General features: G+C 44.8%; 1 long non-coding RNA gene across 1 annotated transcript; it reads left to right on the top strand.

Annotated features, from left to right (window-relative positions):
- Positions 1-27,348, top strand: LOC110257795. Its single transcript, XR_002340773.1, has 2 exons — positions 1-390; positions 27,085-27,348. It is a non-coding gene; the product is annotated as an uncharacterized LOC110257795 (long non-coding RNA).

Raw genomic sequence — 27,348 nt, 5'->3', positions numbered from 1 at the left:
AGTTTAATTTTATATATATAGGAAATCTAACTCCAGGGCCTATCCACTCTTAACCAGCTCCAGCTGGAACTAGACACAGCTGACGCCAAATTCCCGGAAAACAACCCGGGCAAACATCTTATTGTTTAGCCTACCTGCCCCTTGGAGGATCGGGGAGTCTTAAAATGACCTTGATTAGTGAGGACAGGTGAAATGGATTTGACTAATGATTACCCACAGTCCCACGGGGCGGCTCTTTCAGGAGTCTGGGCAGGAGATGATGGTGGCGGCAGAGAAGGAGACGTCGACCTATGTGTTGGGGACATGGCTCGGATCGTCCCTGTCGAAAAATGAGACACAGGAACACGGGGAGATCTCGACAAGGCTCTTTACCTCTGCAGAAGGGCGCAGGTACTCCAGAAAGCCCGCGCTGAACAAAGGACCCTCCCCTATTTCTCCCTAACGCAGGTGATGGACCTGTCCCCTTCCCATGGGTCAGGTCAGGGCGCACATTCTTCCCGGTTGGCTAATTTGAAACACATTGTTACTGGGAGGAGAGGGAAAGAGGAAGCGGGGGGGGGGGGGGGGTGTCACAGGAAGGCGAAACCAAAACCGGAGCAAAATGTTGTCACCAAGATTTCCTTTGCTAGAATGTTACTTTCCACATATGGGGGATTTAGTTGGAGGGTCCACAGAACTTGCTGATGGATTGCCAGGGGAGCGGGGTCTTCAGAAACCGCAATGCTACTGCATCCTTGCAGCTCAGGGCTCCTAACCCGGGATCCACATGTCCCCGGAGATCCGTGAATGCACCTCAGGGAGTCCACCGCCCCCCGCCCCCCCCCCCGAAAATGTGCGCGTGTGTCTGAGCATTGTCTTGGCGGAGTCGGGGGTGGCTGGGTTATGGTTTTCACCACGTTCTCAAAGACATGGAAACTCCAACAAATGTTAAAGGCGATGGAAGCTGGGTGAGAGGCACCCGGGGGTTTGTCGTGCTCCTTATTTCGGTGTTTGTTTGGACATTTTCATAATAAACAGTTCAAAATATTGACGTGCCAAGTGGGCCATAAAAACAGAGTGATTGTTGTGGCCAACCTTTGGAAGGCCACGTTGCTACCTTTTATGGCTCATGGCGGGTCTGTTCTCACTTAAGATCTCGAGGTGTTTGTGTCAGATTGGCACAGCCCCTGCCCTCCTGTATGTCGCATTGGTGGCCACTGTGTTCTTCTCCAAGTGGACTGTCCTCTGTTGAATTTCATTTTTCTGAATTCCACAAGTACAGGGTATATTAAGGTCACCTGATAAAGAGCATCGGTGCTGGGGTTCCGGGGGCCCTGACTTGGAAACTTGGCTTCCTCGGTGACTAGTGTGACCTGGAGAAACCACTTCAACTCTGAGCCTCGAATTCCTCTGTAAAAGAAGACTTGTCTTTGCTCATAGGGTGCTTGGTGTTTAAATAAGGAGCTGTGTGTAAAACACATTTCTCAGCCCTACATAAATAAACACAAGCCCGGCACTGGTCCACTTTTCAAGTTGTGAGAAGATCATGCAAAATTGGCGAGCGTGGTCATATGTATTCATTTTCAGATTCTTTTCCATTCTAGGTTATTACAAGGTATTGAGTATAGTTCCCTGCGCTGTACAGTAGGTCCTTGTCGTTGATGTATTTTCTGTACAGTAGTGTTTATAAATGCCTCGTTTCCTCCTCCGCCACCCCCTTTCCCCTTTGGTAACCATAAATTTGGGTTCGAAGTCTGTGAGTCCATTTCTGTTTTGTAAATAAGTTCATTTGTATCATTTTCGAAGAGTCCACATATCAGTGGTATATATTTGGGTTATTTCACTTCGTCTGATCATCTCTAGGGCCATCCATGTTGCCGCAAATGGCATCATTTCCTTTTTTATGGCTCGAGCTGGATTTTAACGGAGTGTCCGGAGAGGCCTTCGGGAAGCCATTTGTTACCCTGAATATGTCTCCATCTGCACTGGCTCTAAGCACCCCGAAGGTCGAGCAGCTCTTTCTAGCTGGGCTGCCCCCTGGTTCCCCGAGGCTCTGCTGAAATACCTGAGCATGTCTTTGAGGTATAGTCCTCTCTCTCTGTTTGGTTCTGCTTTTGATGAAGTCAGAGGTGTTCTCCTGGGCAATTTGCAGAGTCCTCACCTTGGCTGGCCTCCTGACCTCAGCCCTCTTCCCCCCTGTGATGTCACGGGTGGCTCCTGAGGAATGTCCCTGCTGCTCTGCTGCTGCTCCGAGCAGGTCAGCTTCTGGTACCCAGTTCGTCTCTTGTTCTCAGCTTGGCTTCCCTTTCGTCTCCTGCAGCTTCTCCCCACCAAAGCAACTGGCCACTTTCCCCAACGCCACCTTTCTTTAGGGCCTTGAAGACAATGTCTGTTTTGGTTTCAAGGGTTTCAAAGGATGACAAGAACAACCCCCCCCCCATTTTTTTTCTTTTTTTTTTCTTTAGGGTCGCACCCACGGCATATGGAAGTTCCCAGGCTAGGGGTAGAATCGGAGCTACAGCCATAGCAATGCCAGATCTGAGCCGTGTCTGCGACCTACACTCCAGCTCACGGTAACGCCAGATCCTTAACCCACTGAGTGAGGCCAGGGATTGAACCTGAGTCCTCAAGGATACTAGTCAGATTCATTTCTGCTGTACCACGATGGGAACTCCAAGCATACCTCCCTTAATGCAGGAACATCCCCTCTCCTGCCTCATTTTACTCTCCCAGCTGCTAGTATCATACAAAGGCTTGGCGGTGTTGTGGAGGCGACACAAGGTGGTGGCTGAGAGAGCAAGCCCTGGTGTCAGCAACCTTGGGTCACACCATGGCCTTCCTACCTATTCACTTGACCTTGGCTCAGTTACTTCACCTCTCTGCCACCATGTTTCACCTCTAAAATAGGGAAAATACCACTTACCTCTAAGGCTCCTGAGGATAAACTACTAAGATGACATGGCATATGAGAAGGGTTTGGGGAGTTCCCTGGTGGCCTAGCAGTTAAGGATACAGTGTTGTCAATGCCATGGTGTAGGTTCGATCCCTGACCTGGGAGCTTTCATAAGCCATGGGTGCAGCCAAAGTGAAAGGGGGGGAGGGAGTTGAATTCATGAAGAAAATTCTTGTCTTTTTTAAGTAGAAGGTAAGTATTTTGTTTCATTAATTAATGTGGAAGTTTCCAGCCAGGGGTCAAATCTGCACCATGGCAGCGACCTGGGCCACTGCAGTGCCTACACCGGATCCTTAACCCACTGTGCCACAATGGAACTCCCCAGATAGCTATTGTTACCGCTTCAGAGTTACTCTTTGCACCCTCTTCTCAGTCCTGATTGCTGCTTGGGTTTTGCCAATAGCAAGCCCCAGCAAGAGATCAAAGGAAGGAGTAGAATGAAGTTAGGGACCTCGCTTCCCTGGCTTTCTCCCTGTGGGGTCACCTCAGAATGCCTGTGTTCCTTGGCAGAAGGTCATAGGGTCATAGCTCTTCTGAAGGCAGCCCTCTCTGGGGGACTGCTCCCTGCTGGGCTCCGCTCTGGACTCTCTCTCCTCCATCGTAGGACCTCGGAGTGACCACAGCCTCCGGGTACTGCCCTGACCCTCACTGGAGTAGCCAGGAGCTTCCAGAGTGACCTCCTTCTTGGTGGGCTCCTCACCCCTCAGGGGCGTGGGCCTTGAGGGCATCTCTCCTCACAAGGGATGATCCAATGCAATAATGTCTAGAGTGCATAGTTCCCAATAAAGCACTCTGATGACTGTGGAGTTTTATGACTATCAGGAGTTGACTAAGGAGTTCCCGTCGTGGTGCAGTGCTTAACGAATCTGACTAGGAACCATGAGGTTGCAGGTTTGACCCCTGGCCTTGCTCAGTGGGTTAAAGATCCGGCATTGCCGTGAGCTGCAGGGTAGGTCACAGACGTGGCTTGGATCTCGCGTTGCTGTGGCTGTGGCTGTGGTGTAGGCCAGCGGCTACAGCTCTGATTGGACCCCTAGCCTGGGAACCTCCATATGCCATGGGTGCGGCCCTAGAAAAGGCAAAAAGACAAAAAAAAAAAAAAAAAAAAAAAAAGGAGTTGACTAAGCCCTCAAAGGTGAACCGAATGACTACAAGAGTCTTTTAGGAAAATCAGCTGGGGACCTGTGATGTTTACCCGTAGACCTCTCCTTTTTAGGTGTTGGGATTCAAATTGCAAAACACAACAGATCAAAATGGCGCCCCTCTCCCCACTGAGAACCTGAGAAAGGAATATTTTGAGGCATCTGTTCTAGGCAGTGGGCCCCTGTGGAGGCCTCTTATCTTTTCTGCCACATGACCGAGGAATTAAAGGCCTATCTCTTCTAAAACCGAAAGGCTGCAGCCCCACAATGTCCCTCAGGGCTCTCCCTGCTCTGTTTCGGTGGTTGATGCAGCTGTCTTACCGCAAGCTGAGGAAGTCTGACTATAAGCCAGATCTTCTGGGTCTGTGAATTACAGGGCCTTTGCCCAGCCCCCGAAGACGGTTGGACACAACTGAACATGCCCATCAGACCTTTCCATTCCTGCCTCCTTTTCCCCTCAGGCTGCCTGACTAGCTCTGAGAGACAGCTTAGATATCTCACCGCCATTGGCATTGGCTCCAGGCCAGAAGTCAACTTTTTGGCAACCTTGGCCCTGGAGCTAGCAGCTTCTCTGAATTGCATACTCTGATACCTCTCAACAAACGTGTCTCTCCACCTCGCAGGTGAGACCAGGCTTTCTGCAGTCTCCTCTCTTGACTGAATTCCACTCACTTCTTCTTGACCGTCTTGGCCAACTTCCTTCCTGGTTGAATTAATCAATATCCCCTCTGATGATCCCACTTTTCTAAGACTTTCTATCCTCCCCTTTTCTTCTCTCAAATGTCATTGTCAGAGTTCCCGTCACGGCGCAGTGGAAACGAATCCGACTAGGAAACGTGAGGTTGCGGGTTCGATCCCTGGCCTCGCTCAGTCGGTTAAGCATCTGGTGTTGCTGTACCTCTGGCGTAGGCCAGCAGCTGTAGCTCCGATTGGATCCCTAGCCTGGGAACCTCCACGGGTGCGGCCCTAAAAAGACAAAAAAAAAAAAAAAAAAAAAAAAATCCATTGTCGAGGACACGCTCCTATCCCGTTGTCCAGCAGCCTCTCAGTCAGTCTATGTCATTGTCACCTTTATGCCTCAAACGCATCTTTGTTGTGATGAAGACGGAGGCATAGGACCAGTTTACGGGGTGAAGGAAGAGCCCTTCATCGCACTGTGAGGAAATGAAATTACCTTGTGTCTGTAGCCACAGAATTTTGGTTGAATAAACTCCACAGTGTTCCACCTGTGTAGGAGGTAAGGACCGTACTTAAGCCAGTTTTTTTAATTCACTCATCTTTCCCCCCACATCCGTTCAATTTAACTGTCTACCAGGAATGGCTTCTTGCTTTAGGTTGAGTTGTGCTGGACAGATTGTCAGGAGAAAACTCTCAACCGTTTTCCTTAATAGATCTCCAAGGGTGAACCTTTCCCCTCTGAACATAATTGCCTTTCATTATAGCTCGTTGCTGTCCTGCTCCACTCCTGTGTTTCCGTAGCCATTCTCTCCTGAGAACATGAAATTTGTGTTCTTGTGAAGGTCAGAATTGAAAAAAAAAGAGCCAAACTGGGCTCAAGATAGTAGCAGAAATGTGCTTAAAAAATAAGCTGAAATTGCCAACATGGTCATGGTAAACCTTGGCTGTCTGCTGACAGTCATGGTTAGAGCTGGAATGATCTAGAAGCCTGATGGGCATACACGAATGGCAGAGTGCTGAAACCAGCACCTCGCATCTGAAACCTACTCAAGAACAGGGTCAAGGATTCAGCTGGACCCTCCAGGTAGCCAAGCTATCTGGTTTGACATTTGTTTTGTTAGCCTCGGGACCAGAGACACAGGCAATAAGCCCCCTTTTAAAGGAAGTGGAAGCACAATGGTTTAAAAAAACCTCTTTGTTGGTGATAGTTGTACAACTACAAATGTAATAAAATTCATTGAGTAATTTAAAAAAAGAAAAAAAAACCCTTTTTTGTTGAAGTGTCACATATGTACAGAAAAGTGCACAAATCTTGAGTGTGAGCTCACTGAATTTGCACAGAGCCCGCCCACCTAGCCGGCACCTAGATCAAAAAACAGAAAATGACCAGTGACCACCCCGAAAGTTCCTCTCGTGGCCCCTCCCAGTCACTAGCCAACCCTTTCCCCCTGCTTGGCACTTCTCTTTAGTGTACTGTATATTTTAGTTGTTTATCTTATTTATAATCTGTCTCCCCCACTGGAATGTAGGCTTCAGGGGGGCAGAGATTTTTTTGCTCTGTTTTGTCAGGTGCTTTATTCAGCTCCTTGACATGCGCCTAGCACATAGTTTTCACTCGGTCAATATTTGTGAAATGAATGGATGAAACTCTGCAATAAGAAATGCTAAAAAGAGTTCTCATAATGGCTCAGTGGTTAATGAACTTGACTAGTATCCATGAGGATGCGGGTTCGATCCCTGGCCTTGCTCAGTGGGTTAAGGATCCGGCATTGCTGTGAGCTGTGGTGTAGGTCACAGATGCAGCTCGGATCCTGTGTGGCTATGGCTTAGGCCGGCAGCTACAGCTCCGATTCAACAACCCCTAGCCTGGGAACTGACATATGCCGCAGGTGCAGCTGTAAAAAGACAAAAAAAAAAAAAAAAAAGAAATGCTAAAGAAGAAAACTACTGTTCAAAAGATGAGTGGATAAAGAAAATGTAGTGTATTCATACAATGGAATATTATTCAGCCATTCAAAAGGAATGAAGTGCTGATGCATTTACAATGTGGATGAACCTTGGAAACATTATTATGCCGAGTGAAAGAAGCCAGACATGAAGGACAGCATTCTGTGTGATTCCACCTGTATATAATGTCCAAAATAAGTAAATCTATGGAGACAGAAAGTAGATTGAGTGGTTGCTTAGGGCTGGAGGACATGGGTTTTTAGAAAAGGCAAAGAGATTTGAAATGGAAGAGAAAACAGATACATAGAGCTGAAGGTGTAGTGATGGAGAGATTAGAGTGATGTGGCCACAAGCCAAGGGATGCTGACAAGCCTCAGAAGCTGGAAGGCGCGTGGCCACTTTGAGTTTGGTCCTCTGGCCTCCAGACCATGAGAGCATAAATTTTTCTTGTTTGAAGCTATCAAGTTTGCAGTAATGTTAGGGCAGCGCCAGGAAACTAATGCAGGCCTCCAGCAGTAAACCCACCAGGTGGGAGGTGAAACCACAAGCAGAGCCAAGAGTTTGGGTCCCTGGGGATCCAAGGAGCGGAGAAGATCTCTTTGGCGTCTGTGAGGATGAGCCGATGGTTGGCTTGTACAGTGGGCCTGTGTGCACACATGCGGCCCACAGCAAAGGAGACAGCCACGGGCTGATGGGCTGATGGCGTTTCATATTTTTTGTCCACTGTCAGCATGAGTGCTGCAGGAGCAGGCAGGTGCTCTGGACCTGAGTGAAAGTGTGAAGCCTTTTAAACGGCAGCCAAGGAGAAGGCAACCTATATTTGGTAGATAGAAGTCAAATGTTACTGCTCTGTGAGCTGCATGTGCTAATTCAGAGTGGAGAAAGGAAAGTGGCAAAGTCTGCCCCCTTTTACTTGATCGAGCGACTGGCCACCTGAAGCGGGCATGTTTTAAAGGCATCAGGTGCAAATGTCCACTGTGGGAGGAGGGGAGGCGAAAGTTCGATTTTGAAAGAACAGTGTTGTAGAACGGTTATTCCACATACACGCGGTGCTCCCAGGAAAAGAATGTTGAATTTCAAAATTCTTATTAAAAACTATTTGAAAACTTCCTTTCTTGGAGTTCCTGTTGAGACTCAGCAGGTGAAAAACCCGACTGGTATCCATGAGGATGCGGGTTTGATCCCTGGCCTTGCTCAGTGGGTTAAGGATCTGGCATTGCCGTGAGCTGTGGTGTAGGTCGAAGACGCTCTTGAATCTGGCGTGGCTGTGGCTGTGGTGTAGGCCGGTGCCTACAGCTCCGATTTGAGCCCTAGCCTGGAAACCTCCATATGCTTTGGGTGTGGCCCTAAAAAACAAAAGAAACAACAACAACAAAAACCTCCCTTTCTTGGATGATTGCAAAGAGAGGGAGTTAGGGTTGGGAGGAGAAAGAGAGGATCTATGGAGTTTCCGTCCTGGTGCAGTGGAAACGAATCTGACTAGGAACCAGGAGGTTGCGGGTTCGATCCCTGGCCTTGCTCAGTGGGTTAAGGATTGGTATTGCCCTGACCTGTGGTGTAGGCCACAGACATGGCTTGGATCCCGTGTTGCTGCGGCTGTGGTGTAGGCCGGCAGCTGTAGCTCTGATTGGACTCGTGGTTTGGGAACCTGCGTATGCCCTAAAAAGACAAAAAAAAAAAAAAAAAAAAAAAAAAGAAAAGAGAGAGGATCTTTGACAGAGTTACTTATTTAATGTTAAAGTCTTGACTATATGCCTTAGCGGTACCAGGGGCTCCTTGTTGGGTTACCAACAAGTAAGCAGTATCTTGTTGGGTTTTAGAATATTTAGAATCCTTAGACACTGTTTTTGCTTCTTATTCACGCATAATTGCATACTTTAGGTTTAAAGAACTGGATTTCCTAAGTAGGAATCACTCCCTTCTCTTTCAATTCACAGAGGACAGTTACTTAGAGCATACAGACTGGACTGATTATTTTCTTTGACTGTGTCCTAAGGAATTATGGTAAAATTTGATTGAAAATTTCTGGACTGCAAAAATGACTTCACGGCCAATTTCTTCTGCTCTTCTATATATCTCATAAAAACAAGGTAGAGAAAGTTATAGTTTCTCAGTTGTTCTTTTCTTATCTCCTTTCTCATTCAGTCTTTATATAAGGTACACATTATTCAGCCTCCACTAGTTATTTAATAATCTCCCTTTCCCCTACCTACCCATGGTCTACAAATCAAGCATCTGGACTATAAAGATTTTTTAAAATTGAGATATAGTTGATTTACAGTGTTACGTTAGTTTTCGGTATACAGCAAATATAACTGAATTATATATATATATATATATATATATATATTCTTTTTCTTTTTTCTTTTTTTTTCTTTTTTTTTGGTCTTTCTAGGGCCACGCCTGCAGCATATGGAAGTTCCCAGGATAGGGGTCGAATTGGAGCTGTAGCTGCCGGCCTACACCACAGTCACAGCAACACCAGATCTGAGCCGCGTCTGCGACCTATACCCCAACTCATGGCAACACCAGATCCTTAACCCACTGAGCAAGGCCAGAGATCGAACCCACGTCCTCATGGATACTAGTTAGGTTTGTTACCAATGAACCATAATGGGAACTCCTATATTCTTTTTCAGATTCTTTCCTTTATAGGTTTTTACAAATTGTCGAGTAGTGTTCCCTGGGCTATACAGTAGGTCTTTGTTGGTTACCTATTTTATATACAGTAGTGTGTATATGCTAGTCCCAAATGCCTAATTTCATTTTTTAAAGAAAGTTATGGCAGTTCCTGTGGCATATGGAAGTTCCCAGGCCGGGGATTGAATCTGAGCCACAGCTGTAGCAATGCTGGATCCTTTAACCCACTGTGCCAGACCGGGGATCCAACTTGAGCCTCTGCAGTGACCGGAGTCACTGTAGTTGGGTCCTTAACCCACTGTGCCACGGTGAGAACTCCCTCCTAATTTTAAAAAGTTGATGGAATTCTGCCTTGCAATCTGGAATACTTCTTAGGTTATTTTCTGTTTAAAGTGAAGCAAAATCCGTAAGTATTCCATTGGTTGGGATTGAGAGAGGGGAGCAGAGTCACTGTGGGTATTCTAGGGGTGAAACCTCTTGCTGATGTGGGAAGCAATGAATGTCTAGAAGGGGGAGTCAGTGCGTCAGCGAATCCCTGGCCAGCACCGGAAGCTTTGGTGCAGTGGGACAAATCAGAGCTTTGGGGCAAGTTCAAGAAGCCAAGCGCATCCAGCTGTCCAAGTGGTCCAGTGAAGGGGGAGTGGGTGGGGAGGTTTATGGGAAGCTGTGGCCTCTGTATAACTCCTGCCTGTGTGGGACCACAGCCAAGTCCCGGGTGGTGGGCCTGAGGCAGCTGTTGGCTAGTGGAGCCAACAAAGGAAATGCGAGCTGGACGTGGAGCAGGAGAGAGCCAGATACACTAGGTTGCAGGGTCACCTCTGTTTCTGTCCATCACTACATCTGACTGGGTAGTGACTGCCAAGGGTATTGACTACGGCTTGCCTTTTGCCCTGCAATTCTCACACAAGTTCCGCTTTTGGTCAACTCTAACCCGAATGATACAAGGGACGGGCTCCTAGGAAACGTATGTAGTTCCCTGCCTTCATCAGCTTGCCTTAGCACAACTACCACAGCCCCCATAACTGATACGACATCAAACAAAAGCCATTTTTTATCTTTATTTTTTAAATTTTAAATTTTTTTTTCTTTTTAGGGCTGAACCTGTGGCATATGGAGGTTCCTAGGCTAGGGATCAAATTGGAGCTGCAGCTGCCAGCCTACACCACAGCCACAGCCATGTGGGATCCGAGCTGCGTCTGCAGCCTATACCACAGCTCACGGCAATGCTGGATCCTTAGCCCTATTGAGTGAGGCCAGGGATTGAACCTGCGTCCTCATGGATCCTAGTCAGATATGTTTCCGCTGTGCCATGACGGGAACTCCTGTTTTTATTTTTTTTGATTTTATTGAAGTATACTTAATTGACAATGTTGTGTTCATTTCTACTGTACAGTAGAGTGATTCAGTTACACGTGTACACATATCCATTCTTTCTCAGATTCTTTTCCCATGTAGGTTATCAGAGAATATTGACTGGAGTTCTCTGTGCTACACAGCAGGTCCCCGTTGACCATCCATTCCATGTACAATAGTGTGCACATGCCAATCCCAAACCCCCAATCCATCCCTCCCCCCAAACTTTCCCCTTTGGTGACCATAAATTTGTCTTCGAAGTCTGTGAGTCTGTTTCTGTTTTGTAAATAAGTTTATTTGAGTCACTTTGTTGGATTCCACATATAAGTGATATCATATATTTGTCTTTGATTTACTTCACTTCGTCTGATCATCTCTAGGTCCATCCATGTTGCCGCAAATGGCATTATTTCACTTTTGCATAGCTGAGCGGTATTCCCTTGTATATATGTACCAAGTCGTCTTCATCCATTCATCCATCGACAGACAGTGGGTTGCTTCCATGTTTTGGCTGTTGTGAATAGTGCTGCTATGAGCATACGGGGGCTTGTGTCATTCTGGATTATAGTTTTGTCAGAACATATGCCCAAGAGTGGAATTGCCGGATCATATGGTAGTTCTATTTTTAGTTTTCCGAGGAACTTCCCTACTGTTCTTTGTAGTGGTCATACCAATTTACACTCCCACCAACAGTGTAGGAGGGTTCTCTTTTTCTACACCTTCTCCAGTATTTATTGTTCGTAGACTTTTTGATAATGACCATTCCGAGTGGTGTGATGTGGTACCTCAGTGTAGTTTTGATTTGCCTTTCTCCAATAATTCGCTATGTCAAACACCTTTTCATGTGCTTTTTGGCAATTGGTATGTCTTCAAAAGCCATTTTAAAATTACTCTTCTATTCTCCCTATCAGATCAGAATTCAGAATGCAGAAGTTCCCATCATGGCTCAATGGAAGCAAATCCAACTAGGAACCATGAGGTTGCGGGTTTGGTCCCTGGCCTCGCTCAGTGGGTTAAGGATCCGGCATTGCCATGAGCTGTGGTGTAGGTCGCAGACATGGCTCGGATCCTGAGTTGCCGTGGCTGGGGCGTAGGCCAATGGCTATAGCTCCGATTAGACCCCTAGCCTGGGAACCTCCATATGCTGTGGGTGTGGCCCTAAAAGGACAAAAGCCAAAAGCCAAAAAAAAAAAAAAAATCCAGAATGCATAAGCATGTCATCCCTTTTATTTTTATTTTTTTTTATAATTTTTTTATTTTCCCACTGTACAGCAAGGGGATCAAGTTATCCTTACATGTATACATTACAATTACATTTTTTCCCCCACCCTTTGTTCTGTTGCAACATGAGTATCTAAACAAAGTTCTCAATGCTATTCAGCAGGATCTCCTTGTAAATCTATTCTAGGTTGTGTCTGATAAGCCCAAGCTCCCGATCCCTCCCACTCCCTCCCCCTCCCACCAGGCAGCCACAAGTCTATTCTCCAAGTCCATGATTTTCTTTTCTGAGGAGATGTTCATTTGTGCTGGATATTAGATTCCAGTTATAAGTGATATCATATGGTATTTGTCTTTGTCTTTCTGGCTCATTTCACTCAGGATGAGATTCTCTAGTTCCATCCATGTTGCTGCAAATGGCATGATGTCATTCTTTTTTATGGCTGAGTAGTATTCCATTGTGTATATATACCACCTCTTCCTAATCCAATCCTCTGTCGATGGACATTTGGGTTGTTTCCATGTCCTGGCTATTGTGAATAGTGCTGCAATGAACATGCGGGTGCACGTGTCTCTTTTAAGTAGAGCTTTGTCTGGATATATGCCCAAGAGTGGGATTGCGGGGTCATATGGAAGTTCTATGTATAGATTTCTAAGGTATCTCCAAACTGTTCTCCATAGTGGCTGTACCAGTTTACATTCCCACCAACAGTGGAGGAGGGTTCCCTTTTCTCCACAGCCCCTCTAGCACTTGTTATTTGTGGATTTATTAATGATGGCCATTCTGACTGGTGTGAGGTGGTATCTCATGGTAGTTTTGATTTGCATTTCTCTTATAATCAACGATGTTGAGCATTTTTTCATGTGTTTGTTGGCCATCTGTATATCTTCTTTGGAGAAATGTCTATTCAGGTCTTTTGCCCATTTTTCCATTGATTGATTGGTTTTTTTGCTGTTGGGTTGTATAAGTTGTTTATATATTCTAGAGATTAAGCCCTTGTCAGTTGCATCATTTGAAAATATTTTCTCCCATTCTGTAAGTTGTCTTTTTGTTTTCTTTTGGGTTTCCTTTGCTGTGCAAAAGTCATCCCTTTTATGATGGCTCAGTAAGTCTGCCTTTGGTAGTGTTGGACCTGGCAGGATATTTTAGCATGGAGGAGGTGGCATGTTCTGAGATGCTCATGGGACTCCTACTTGTGGCTCTGACGAGTATGTAATATGTAACCCTGGGCAGGTCCTTCCCCTCTGTGCCTCTTGTTTCCTCACCTATAAAGTGGGCAGAATTGTACCCAGTTGGCTTTGTACCAGTATCCAAATGAGATAAGGGAAGTAAAAGCACCTTGTAAACTGCTAAACACGATGATGGTTGTGTCCCATTGTTGTACAGAATATTCTTCAGCTTAGCAAATGTTTAGAGCTTATGCACAAAGTAGACGCTCAGAAATATTTTAAAATGAATGAATTAATGAATGAATGTGACTTGGCACCATGGGAAAAAATTTTAAGGTGTTGATGAGGACATAATTTCAGATACGGAAGCTGCCAGGGAGCATCTTTACTCCCCAAAGTTGGCACACCTCATCAGTGACATGAAAACCCAGAAGTTTCCCTGCCCCTACAGATATCTGTTTATTTTCTAATTAACATTGTTGTTGTTGTCATTGAGCTACCTTCATCATTGTCATCATCATCATTTGCCTGAAGGCCTAGAATATACAGAAACACAGCACTGCGGATGGGAGAGAGAGAGTAGAGCTGACCTCTCTGGAGGATAATTTGGAAGTCTGGCTCATGACCTAGTAATTCCACTTCTGTGAGTTTATCTGAAAGAAGTGCCCTAATATGTATAAATGTGTACCTGCTGGGCTCTTGCATTCTAAAGGTGAGCAAACTTCATCTCAGAGGTGGCTGTGGCTTGTGTCGAAGTCACCTGAAGGGAGTTCCTGCTCAGCGGAAATGAACCCAACTAGTATCCATGAGGACTCGGGTTTGATTTCTGGCCTCACTCAGTGGGTTAAGGATCTGGCATTGCCATGAGCTGTGATGTACGTCACAGACATGGCTCGGATCCAGCCTTACTGTGGCTGTGGTGTAGGCTGGCAGCTCCAGCTCCAGTCTGACCCTTAGCCTGGGAACTTCCATATGCTGCAGGTGTGGCCCTAAAAAGAAAAAAAGGCACCTGTAGGAAACTTGATAGTATGTTCTAACTGGGAAGAACTTGGATGGGCATAAGGTAAACTAAGAGAATAAACAGGAACATGTGGCCTTCCTCCTCTGCGTCAGGCCCTTGTCCAAATGAAGGAAGAGAGCAGTAAACTAAATAGACCAGGTTCCTGCCCTCATGGAGGAGAGGCAATACAAAAATGTGAAGGTAATATGAGAAAAAGAATGTGTGTATATATGTATGACTGGGTCACTTTGCTGTACTGCAGAAATTGACGCACCATTGTATATCAACTCTACTGTAATAAAAATTTCTTTTTAGAAATGAATAGCGCAGGAGGAGTTCCCGTCGTGGTGCAGTGGTTAACGAATCTAAGAACCATGAGGTTGCGGGTTCAGTCCCTGCCCTTGCTCAGTGGGTTAACGATCTGGCGTGGCCGTGAGCTGTGGTGTAGGTTGCAGACGCGGCTCGGATCCTGCGTTGCTGTGGCTCTGGCATAGGCCTTGGCTGCAGCTCCGATTCGACCTCTGGCCTGGGAATCTCCATATGCCGCGGGAGTGGCCCAAGAAATGACAAAAAGACAAAAAAAAAAAAAAAAAAAATTAGGGAGTTCCTGTTGTGGCTCAGTGGTAATGAGCCCAACTAGTATCCCTTGAGGATGTGGGTTTGAGCCCTGGCCTCATTCAGTGGGTTAAGGATCTGGTGTTGCCTTGAGCTGTGGTGTAGGTCACAGACGTGGCTTGGGATCCAGCTATGGCTGTGGCGTAGACCAGCAGCTGCAGCTCCGATTCAACCCCTATCCTGGGAACTTCCATATGCCGTGGGTGCGGCCCTAAAAGATGAAAAAAAAAAAATGTAATCGAATGACAGGTTAAGTACCATCAGGGAAAATAAAGTGGTGTCGGGGATTAGGGAGTGATATGGGTGCCATTTTTAGGTGTGGTCAAGGAAGGTCTCTTTGCGGTGGTGCCATTGGCTCAGCCACATGAATGGATGGAGGCAGGAACCTGCTGATATCTGGGAACAAGACATTTCGAGAGGGGGTAAAACAAGTACACAGGGCCCAAGATGAGAAAGTGTTCCTTTAGTCAAGGGACAAAAGGGAAACCAGTGTGGCTGCACCACAGTGAGCGCGAGCGGAGAGTGGTGGTCGGTGAGGCTGGAGAGGGAGCCGGGTGATGCACCACACTGGCTTTGGATTTGGGTCAAGTCAGATGGGAAGCCATTTAGAAAGCTTTGAACTGGAGCATGACTTTTGCTGGCTTAAATATTGAGGGGATATTCATGGAGACTAGATTCTAGATGGGCAAGAATGGAAACAGACCATTCGGGATCAGTTGCAGTGGTCCATAAAGGAAGGAGCCTATCAGGAGCCTGGGCCCACAGCAGGTTAGTGGTAGAGGAAGTAGTCACGAACCAGCATGCACTTTAAAGAAGGTAGCTGATTTGCCACCAGGTCCAATGAGAGGTGTTGATAGATAAGGGTCAAGGATGAGTCCAGTTTGGGTCCGTGCAAGTGGATAAATGGAGCTGCCATTTCCAGAGATGGGGACTACCAGGTGAGGAACTAGTTTGGGAGTAATGCAAAATTTAGTTTTGGAAAGATTACTTTTGAGATGCATCTTAAGCATCTGAATGAGGACGTGCAGTAGGCAGTTGGGCAGATGAGTCTGGAGGTCAGAGCAGCAGGCATAAATTTGAGAGTTGTTAGTATAGAGAGGGTACTTAAAGCCATGAGACTGGAGGAGATCACCCAGGAGTGGATGAAGATAGAAAAGAGGTGTGAAGTCTGGGTTCTGGGACCGTAATGTTTACAAGTCAAGAAGAGGGGACGGAACCAGAGAAGACGACGACTGAGAGATTGTAATGTCCTGGAAGCCAAGTGAAGGAAGTATCTTGAGGAAGAAGGGGTTGCCTGGCATGTGGGAACAATTACGTAATAAAATAAGAAGCATTTGGAATTTTCAGGTCCTTTGGAGTCAAGAGATGAGGAGTTTAGGTACAGAGAGAAAGAGAGAAGATGTGAAGTCAGTGGAGAGAGCTGAAGGTCCCAGGAACATGGCGGGACATCAGGGCCCAGGAAGGAACATCATCAGTGAGAAGTCCCCATGTGGCAGAGAATGGCCAGAAACATCTGGTGCAAACTTGAAGTTCTCTCCTGCTGTGTTGTGATTGGCCTTCAGTTTCTCCAAAGCTCAGTACAAGTCAGCTCTTTGGCAGATGAAGGAAGAGGGACAGTCATGTTGAAAGGGTAGAGCTGCCCAAGAAGGTGAAATGCTTGGGGGGATAAACAGGAAGACAGAGTGAGAGGTGACCAGGAGAAACGGAACCCCCCACCCTGAAACCCCTTGGAGACCTTGGGGGAGGTGCTGGGTTTCTCTTGATTTGTGAGATGGAGTCATTAGCATTTCATTTAGATGTTAAAGGAAAAGATGAACTGTGTAGGCTGGCGGACCTGGGGTCACCTGGGTAACAAAAATAAACTGAAAAGTGTGCAAGGATAGATGTGCGGGCATGTCCTTAGCAGCATTTTTTATACTAGCAAGAATTGGGAGGCAGCTTGGATGTCTCACAGTGAGGGAGTGATTAAGTAGGTTAATAATGCTTCTTTTTAATGCAGCCATTAGAAATGACGACAAGGGCACATACTTGTTAAATGAGAGAAGCTGGTTTCAAAATAGTATGCTTAGTGGCATCCCAGTTTTGTAGAGATAATATGCATATATCTGTATGTGTGCAAGGAGAAACATTAAAATCGTATTAATCAATGTATTTGAAACTATGGTCCCTGAGTGGTGGAATTACTGGTGACTTTTTAGGTAATTTTTTTTTTTTTTGCCATGTCTGTAGCATGTGGAGATTCCTGGGCTAGGGATTGAATCTGAGCCACAGCAGTGACAAAAATGAATCCTTAACTGCTAGGCCACCAGGGAAATCCTTATGGGTGACTTTTTTTTTCCTCCTTTTTTTTTTCTTTCCATGGCCACACCTGTGGCATATGGAAGTTCCCAGGCCAGGGGTTGAACCAGAGCTGCAGCTGCCAGCCTATGCCACAGCCATGGCTACATTAGATCCGAGCCACATCTGTGACCTACACCACAGCTTGTGGCAATGCTGGATCATTAACCCAATGAGTGAGGCCAGGGATCAAACCCAAATCCTCACAGAGACAATGTCAGACCCTTAACCCACTGAGCCACAATGGAAACTCCTCCTTTATACTTTTCTAAGTTTTTTGGTTTGTTTTTATGGTGAATATTTCTTACTTTTATGATTAGAGAAAGAATAAATGTTTAAAGAAGAATTCACTGATTTGTGACTTAGCTATTCATGAGCACTGTCGCTACCTTTCTTGAGTATACATTAGCTACCTGCAAAGAGATTCAGAGAGCTTCTAGGTTCAAAATTCACCTGTGGGTAATGTAGACACGTGTTACTGAGATAATTCTTGGACCGTTGGATGTGTTCTAAGCTCTTGCAGTAGATATGTTCTAGGAGAAAAAAATGGTTGCCAAGGCAGAGTGTATCAGTCTCCAGGTTGCCATTTGTTATTCTTTGGCCTGCACTTGATCTTAGCCAAAAGGCTGAGAAGTGATGCTATGCTTGCATCTGGAGCTAAAGATCAAAAGACTGCAGGGGGACTTGCTGGTTTCACTATGGAACGTGGAGAGGGCAAATGCACGGTCGTTCTGATGGTAGATGGTATGCTTCAGAGGTGGACATTCCACCTCCCTTCATCTCCTCACAGAGCCCATCTGGACAGCTGGTTCCCTTTAGGTGCACATCATCAATCTTGATGTTTGAGCAAAGCAATCCTGACAAGCTGGTACAGCATGGTTCATTGCTCCAGGTGTACACAATGAAGTCAATCATTAACATAAAAAACCTTCCCAGGGCTACGTTCCCAGGTGCTGGGCAACACGCTTGATCATAGTTCTAGGTTCCCTTGGAGACAGTCAAGGAGTGAGCAACAAGAAATACTGTGTTCCTCTTTCCTACCTTCCTATTTTCCAGGTTTGCACCAGAGAGGGGCAGCAACTTAGTCTCTCAGATTCCCAAGTTTAGTACCCCCTGCCCCCCTAAAGACTTTGATCCATCCACCTTGGGTCAGGTGCTCACTCTGGGCCAATCAAGTGATAGTATGTGTGCATGGGTGTGTGTGTATGTGTGCGTGCATGTATCAATCTCTGAGGAGTTAAAATGAAAGCTGCCCATTGGAGGTTGGGTTCTCCAGGAAGCTAATTCTGAGATGGAGTTTAGTGTGTAGGATGTTAATTAAGAAATACTTTTGGCAATTAGGCAAGCCAAAGAAATAAAAAGGCATCCAAAATGAAAAAGAAGTAAAATTGTCTTTGTGTGCAGATAATGTGATCTTATATATAGAAAATCCTAACAACTCCATTAAAAAAAACTGCTGGAACTAATCAATGGATTCAGAAGAGTTGCAGCATACAAAATCAGCACATAGAGAACTGTTGCATTTTTATATGCTAACAACAAAACATCTGAAAAAGAAAGAAAACAGCCCCATTCATGACAGCATCAAAAACAATAAAATACTTAGGAATTAAATTTAACCAGGGAGTTCAAAGATCTGTACACTGAAATCTATAAGACCATGATAAAAGAAATGGAAGAAGACACAAATAAAGGGAAAGATTCTATGTTCATGAATTAGAAGAATTAATATTGGTAAAATGTCCATACTAACAAAGCAATCTATAGATTCAGTGCAATATCTATCAAAATTTCAATGACATTTTTTCACAGGAATAGAAAAAACAATCCTAAAATGTGTACAGAGCCACAAAACCCCCCCACTAGCCAAAGCAATTCTGAGAGAGAAGAACAAAGCTGGAGGCATCATACTTCCTGATTTCAAACAATACTATAAAGCTATGGTAATCAAAACAACTGACATAAAAATAGACCCAATAGAACAGAATTGAGAGCCCCCAAATAAACTCACTTATGCATGGTCAACTAATATTTGACAAGGAAGCTAAGAATACTCAATGGGGAAAGAGTAGTTTTTTCAATAAATAGTATTGGGGAAACTGGATAACCACATGTAGAAGAATGAAATTGGATCCTTATCTTATACCACTAACAAATATGAACTTGAAGCAGATTAAAACCTTAAACATAGGAGCCAAAACTGTAATACTCCTTTATGAAAGTATAGGGAAAAAGCTCTTTGACATTGGTCTTCGCAGTGATTTCCTGGATATGATGGCAAAAGCACAAGCAACAAAATAAAATGTAAACAGGGGGGACTACAGCAACCTAAAAATCTTCTATGCAACCAAAGAAACAATCAACGAAATGAAAAGGCAACCAATGGAATGGAAGAAAATATTTGCAAATAATAGATCTGATTGGAGTTAATACTCAAAATATATAAAGAACTCATACAACTCAATAGCAAAAAAAAAGTCATGTTGAAGAATGGGCAAAGGGGAGTCTCCATTGTGGCTCAGTGGGTTAAGAACCTGACATAGTCTCCATGAGGATGAGGTTTCAATCCTGGTCTCGCCCAGTGGGTTAAGGATCTGGCATTGCCACAAGCTGCAGCATAGGTCACAGATGTGGCTTGGATCTGGTCTTGCTGTGGTGTGGTGTAGGCCTCAACTGTAGCTCTGATTTGACCCCTAGCTTGGGAACTTCCACGTGCGTTAAAAAAAAAAAAAAAAAAAAGAATGGGCAAAGGACCTGCATAAGTGGTTTTGTTTTTTTGTTTGTTTGTTTGTTTTTTGTTTTTTTGAAGGAAGACATAGGAATTCTCTTGTGGTGCAGTGGGTTAAGGATCTGTCTGCAGCAGCTCAGGTCACTGTTGTGGCATAGGTTCTATCCCTGGCCTGGGAACTTCAGCATGCCATGGGCATGGCCAAAAAAAAAAAAAGCAAAAAACAAAAAAACCCCATAAAAATAGCCGACAGACATAAAAAGTTGCTCGACATCATTAATTATCAGGAAAATGTAAATGAAAATCACAATGAGGTATCACCTCACACCATTAGAATGGCTATTATCAAAAAGACAAGAGTTGGTGAGGATGTGGAGCAAAGGGAACCCGCCTGTACTGTTGGTGGGAATGTAAATTGGTGTAGCCCTTTTGAAAAAAGTATGGAGGTTCTTCAAGAAAATAAAAACTACCATATAACCCAGCAATCCCAGTTCTGGTATATCCTAAGGAGGTGAAATCCATATCTCACAAAAATATCTGCAATCCCATGATCATTGCAGTATTATCCACAATAGCCGAGACATGGAAACAACCTAAATGTTCATCAACAATGAGTGGATAAAGAAGATGTGGTGCATATACACAGTGGAATACTACACACCCACATACACATTATTTGGCCCTGAGAAAGAAGGCAATCCTGTCGTTTGTGACACTTGGATTAACCTTGAGGGCATGATGCTAAGTGAAATAAGTCATGCAGAGAAAGATAAATATTGTGTATCACTGATACGTGGAATCTAAAAAAGCTGAACTCAGAGAAACAGTAGAAGTGTGGTTACCAGGCGATGGGGGAAACCGGGAGATGTTAGTCAAAGAGTATAAACTTCCAGTTATAAGATTAACAAGTCCTGGGAGTTCTCGTTGTGGCGCAGTGAAAACCAATCCAACTAGGAACCATGAGGTTGTGGGTTTGATCCCTGGCTTCATTCAGTGAGTTGAGGATCCGGTGTTGCCATGATCTGTGGTGTCACTCGCAGATGTGGCTCAGATCCTGCATTGCTGTGGCTGTGGTGTAGGCCGGCGGCTACAGCTCCGATTCGACCCCTAGCCTGGGAACCTCCATATGCTACAGGTATGGCCCTAAAAAGCTAAAAAAAAAAAAAAAAAGATTAACGAGTTTTGGAGAGCTAATGTACAGCATGGTGATCGTAGCTAATAATATTGTATTATATATTTGACCATTGCTAAGAGAGTAAATCTTAAATATTTTCACCATGAAAAAGAAATGGTAATTATGTGACAGGTTGGAGGTGTTAGCTAATGCTATGATAGTTATCATTTTGCAGTACCTAAGTGGGATTTCCCTGGTGGCTCAGTGGGTTAAGAATCCAGCATTGTCACCACTGTGGTTCTAGTTACAGCTGTGGTGTGGGTTCCATCCCTGGCCTGGCAGGTGCAGCCCATATATATATATATATATATATATATATGTATCAGATCAACATGTTACATTATACAATGTTATATATCAGTTACATCTCAGTAAAGCTGTGGGAAAAAAGTGCTCTTGAAATCAACATCTGGAAAGGGAGAGGATGAGAGCAGGATGGGGAAGAGGGAGAAGGTGAGCTTCAGTGCAAGCCTGATGAGAGACTTGGCTGACCCTCTAGGGAGCGCTGGAGTTAGAATAGCCCTGCAAAGTTGTTCAGAGCTGGGTGGCGACAGCCAGACCTTTATACCCTTGCACTGATCAGTCATTGGATATGGGCTGCCCTGGTGGTTCTTTGCAGCTGGGGCAGACCGTGGAGGACTGACATATAAGGGCTGTCTGCTGACTGTACTATTAAAGCTGGACAACAGGAAGGAAGCTCTGGGAGTTCCCGTTGTGGCACAGTGGTTAATGAATCTGACTAGGAACCGTGAGCTTGCAGGTTCGATTCCTGGCCTCGCTCAGTGGGTTAAGGATCCTGCGTTGCTGTGAGCTGTGGTGTAGGTCGAAGACATGGCTCGGATCTGCCGTTGCTGTGGCTGGTGGTGTAGGCCAGCAGCAACAGTTCCGATTCGACCCCTAGCCTGGGAACTTCCATAAGCCGCAAGTGCAGCTCTTTAAAAAAAAAAAAAAAGAAGAAGGAAGATCTGGGTGGTGCCTCACAGTATCCACTATGATGCCCATTGAAGGGATAAACAAAATAAAATAACTTGTTCTAGGCCATTTGAAACGTAGTACTGTGTTATACTGAGAAATGTGGTAGCGATTGTATTACATTTCAACCTGGAATAAAGAACGCTTACAGCTCAATTTTAAAAACACACAACAACCCAATTAAAAATGAGCAAAGAATTGGAATAGACATTTCACCAAAGGCAATGTCCAAATGGCTAATAAGCACATGAAAAAATGCTTGATGTCATTGTTATGTGGGAAATGAATCAAAACCACTATGCGATACCATTTCACGCCCACTAGGACGGCTAGAATAAAAATGACAGACAGTAACAAATGCTGTCAAGAATGTGGCGAAATGGGAACCCTACTGCCTAGTAGGTAAGAAAAAATGGTACAATAACTTTGGAAAATGGCTTGGTAGTTTCTCAAAAAGTTAACATAAATTTACCATATGACCCAGCCATTCGGAATCTACACAAGAGAAGTGAAGGCTTATGTCCACACAAAGACTCGCATGCAGATATTTACAGAATTATTATTCATAATAGTCCAAAGTTGGAAAGAACCCGACTATTTGCCCACTGATGAATGGATAAATAAAATGGGATGTATCCATACAGTGGAATATTATTTTGCTATAAAAAAGAATGAAGTATTGATTGATGCTACAATGTGCATGAACCTTGAAGACATCATGCTAAGTGAAAAGAGACTCAAAAGAACATATATTGTGTAATTCCATTTATATGAAAAGTTCAGAGAAGGGAAATCTGTGGAGACAGTGGTTACTTGGGGCTGGGATGATAGAAATGTTCTCCAACTGCATTGTGGCGATGGCTGTACAACTCAATAAATGTACCACAAACCACTGCATTGCCCATTTAAAAAGAGGTGAATTTTAGGGAGTTCCTGTTGTGGTGCAGCAGAAACAAATCTGACTAGTATTCATGAGGATGTGGGTTCTATCCCTGGCCTCGCTCAGTGGGTTGGGGATCTGCCATTGCTGTGAGCTGTGGTGTAGGTCACAGATGTGGCTCGGATCTGGCGTGGCTGTGGCTGTGGTGTAGGCCGGCAGTTATATCTCTGATTCAACCCCTAGCCTGGGAACCTCCATATGCCATGGGTGCGGCCCTAAAAAGACACAAAAAATTGGGTGAATTTTTTATGGCAGTAAGTTATGTCTCAAAGTTGTTTTAAAGTTTCAGCTGGGTCTAGAATATTTAATAAAATCCGATAAAACTACAATCAAAGGACAATCCAAAATTAATTTCGTAGATAAGGAATTCAAACAAGCTCTACCTTTAAAGCATGTTAGACGTTTCATACTCTTAACACTTTCTGGGCCCAGGAGAGTAGGACACAGTTGATAATTTTCTTTGAGGGCAAAATGAAGTAGGATCTAGAACGAATCACTGTCAGTAGCTAAGAATGGTGCTCGGTTTTAAAAAGTTGAGTGGGTGACATGCAGAAATGATTGCCTTTAGCCATTTAGTAATTCCTATGTGAAGAATGAATTTCCTGTTGCCAACACACAGTTCATACAGCGCATCATTATGCCGTGTGAGAACTGCTCTGTGAGTCCCGTCGCCCTCAGATGTGTGAGCAAAACAAAGTGCTGCCTTGGTTTTAGGTCACCATTTCTGCCTGGTTTGTTGCGCATCAATTGGTAACCTGGCTATGCCACAAGCTCCTCAACCCGAAGAGCCCCCAGGGAAGCAGACCTCTTCTCTCTCCCAGTCCCTTCATTTCTCGCGGTGGCTTCACCCTCCTCTTGGTTGCCTCGGTTTGAACCTACAGAGTCCTTCTCTGCATGCTTTCCCTCATCCCCCAGGACCAGTCACTTGCCCACTTGCATAGGGCTTGCCTCGGTTTCCTCCCTTCAGGCCCCCTGTCATTATCCTGCTTTTGCTCTCGCCTAGATGAGCACAGTTGTATCCTGAGTTCCCTCTGCCTCTCTCATTCCAATCCCTTGGCTTCTAAAGCCTTACAGGTCTCACAGCCTAGAGACTAGCATTCAAGGTCTTACTGACCTCCAGGCTCACGTCATTGCCCTGTTTTCGCTCTTGCCTAGAAGATCACAGTCGCCTCCTAAGTTCTCTCTCTGCCTCTAGGCCCTCTCGTTCCAATCCCCTGGCTGCTAAGCCTTTAGAAGTTCTCACCACCTAAGTACTAGCATTCAAGATCATTCCTCCACTGGCCTGTATCTTCCTATGATGGTTCATTGTACCTGTCAACTTGGCTGGTCCATGGGGTGCCAAGGTGTTTGGTCAAAATCTTCTGAGTGTTTCTTTGAGGGTGTTTTTGGATAAGGTTAACATTTAAATTGGTGGACTTGGGGGGGGATGTTTGTTTTTTGAGGCTTTTTGGCCAAGCCCTTGGCATGTGGCAGCAGTGGTAACCCCCCTGAGCCACCAGGGAACGCCTAAATTGGTGGACTTTGAATAAAGCAGATTGCCCTCCCTAAGTGGGTTAGCCTCATCCAATCTCTCAAAAGCCTGAATAGGCCAAAAAGACCAGAGTCCCCCAGGCAAGAGAGAATTCTCTAGCAGACTGCCTTCAGACTTCACTCGCAACATTGGTCTTGCTGGCTTTACAGTAGAGGGTCTTCAGACCAGAACTGTACTCACTACCAGCTCTCCTGGGTCTCCAGCCCAGCAGCCTCTGGACATGAACAGCAGTATCACTTCTCTCTCGGATTTCCTGCCAGCCCACCCTTAATCATGTTGCCAACTTCTTATAAGAAATATCTGGCAGTAGAGCATAAATATATCCTATTGGTTCTGTTTCTCCGGAGAACCCTGGCTAACACCCCTCCTAACCTTGCGTCCCGCTAAGCCCCTTTGTGCACTGGACGCTCCTTTCAAAGTGAACTGCCCACTGCTCCCCGTGTTTGATTTTCAGCCCTAGCTCATTATCACTCTGCCTCTGTTCTCACCTTCCTTGCTCACATTAAAAAAAAAAAAAAATTCACTTTCCCCAGCAGATCTTCCTTGACCGTTTCTGAACCCCTTTGGAGGCATTTTGTCTGTAATCTTATGTAATATAATACCTCGTATTATGGATATTTTTGGAGCACATGTCTTCTTGATTATATCATGAGCAGCTCGAGGGAAAACAGCTACTCTTTTCCTCATATATGCAACTGCCTGCTTGGCATTTCTTAGATACGGCAAAGTGGCTTCAAAGGGAATGTGTCGAAATCTGAACTCATGACTCTTCCCCAGTACCTAGTCCTGCCCTTTTCTCTGTTTCAGGGACTAAGCAGCGTCACCGTTCATGTGGTCCAGGAAACAGACTTGTGCGACTGTGATGCACACGTGGGAAACTCACTGGGACGTTCTCTAGAAATCAGTGCCTTCAGGGAGTTGAGATGAAGCCTAATTAGGCAGGGGGAAAAGTTGGTTTTGAATGTGGTTGTAACAAAAGCCTCAGTGGATCCCTGGGAAGCTCTGGAGCCCGGGTAGAGGGTGGCTGGGGTAGGGTGTTGGTCGTGGTGGGGTGGTGGGGGTGGGTGAACCTATTATGATGCCCTGAATTGGGGCAAGTGAGCTAGGTCTTTATACCCCACCTCTGCCCGCCAGGACCAGTCATTGGATGTGGAGCTTATGTTCTAGCAAGGGGACAAGGTAGTAAGCAAAAAATACAACAAGTAAATTCTAGAGTATTTTATTTTATTTATTTTTTTATCTTTTCTAGGGCCGTACCCAAGGCATATGGAGGTTCCCAGAGTAGGGGTCTAATTGGAGCTGTAGCTGCTGGCCTACACCACAGCCACAGCAATGCAGGATCTGAGCCGAGTCTGCGACCTACACCACAGTTCACAGCAACACCAGATCCTTAACCCATTGAGTGAGGCCAGGGATCAAACCCGCAACCTCTTGGTTCCTAGTTGGATTCGTTAACCACTGAGCCACAACAGGAACTCCGATGCTAGAGTATTTTAGAAGGTGAAAAGTTTAATAGAAAAAGTAAAAAAGGATGATTAAAAAGTATCAGAATTTGAGGGGTGTGAATTGCAGAATTTATAATAAGGTGGCCAGGGTAGGCATCACTGATTAGGTGACATTTGAACCAAGACTTAAAGGTACAAGAGTTAGTTTTGAGGATACATGGCAGAAGAGAGGCCCAGGCAGCATTGTCTGTGTTTTACAATGAGCATCTATTGATTTTGTTATTAACACCCCCTCCAAGAGATAATCATTATTTGACTTCTATTACAACTATTAGTTTTGTCTGTTCTTGAACTTGATGTAGATGGACTCATACTGTGTGAACTCTTTTGTGTCTGGCTTCTCTCATTCGTCACGGTATCTGTGATGTTCATCCATATTATCGTATTACCTTGGTCATCTGTTCTTTTTTTGTGGCTGTGTATTATTCTATGAATAGACCATGTTATGTATTTATCCATTCTCCTGTTGATGGACATTTGGTTGTTGCCAGTGTTGATTAGTGTGAGTAATGCTGCTGTGACTACTCCTATACACGTATTTCGAGGGACATATGCACTTATTTCTCTCAGGTATATCCTCAGGAGTGGAATTGCTGGTCTTAAGGCAGGTGTATGTTTACCTTTAGTAGACACTATAAAACTGTTTTCCAAAGTGGCTGTATCAGTTTATATTCCCACCAACTATATGGCTGTATGTATATATGTACACATAATTTATTTTATTTTTTGAGATATATTTGACATATAACATTGTTACGTTCAAGGTGTACAGCATGGAGGAGTTCCCATTGTGGCTCAGTGGGTTAAGAACCTGACTAGTATCCATGAGGATGTGGATTTGATTCCTGGCCTCGCTCAGTAGGTTCAGGCTCTGGTGTTGCCGCAAGGTGCGACATAGGCTCTGGCGTTGGCCAGCAGCTGCAGCTCTGATTTGACCCCTAGCCTGGGAACTTCCATGTGCTGCACGTGTGGCCCTAAAAAGAAAAAAAATAAGATCTAGTCTCTTAGCAAGTATAATGTTTATAATAAAATGTTGCTGTCTGTAGTCACTGTACTTACTGTGTTTGAGGTCTCCATGACTTATTTATCTACTAGTTGCAAGTTTGTACCCTTAAACATTGCTCCCATTCCCCCATCCCCAGTCCCCCAGTAACCACCATTCTGCCCTCTGCTTTTACAAGTTTTTTTTTTTTTTTTTTAAGATTCCACATATAAGTGAAAATCACCTTTAGGACAGTGTACCTTGGTTTAGTGTATGTCTGCTATACATCAGTTTTAAAAAGTTCAGGAAAGTGGAGTTCTTAATGTGAAGAAGCCTCAGGAATATCTTCAACCAATATATTTTGCAACATAATTTTCCTTTGTATGTATATCCAAAGTGACAGATAATAAAAACAAATGTCTAAACAAGCCCAAAAGTACTCTTTCAATATCTTTATGAAATAAACACCGTTAAGTACTCAAAA

This window comes from Sus scrofa, chromosome X, assembly GCF_000003025.6.
Source record: "Sus scrofa isolate TJ Tabasco breed Duroc chromosome X, Sscrofa11.1, whole genome shotgun sequence".
Lineage (NCBI taxonomy): Eukaryota > Metazoa > Chordata > Mammalia > Artiodactyla > Suidae > Sus > Sus scrofa.
Note: the sequence above shows the minus strand (reverse complement) of the source record. Positions and strands in the feature narration are given on the sequence as shown.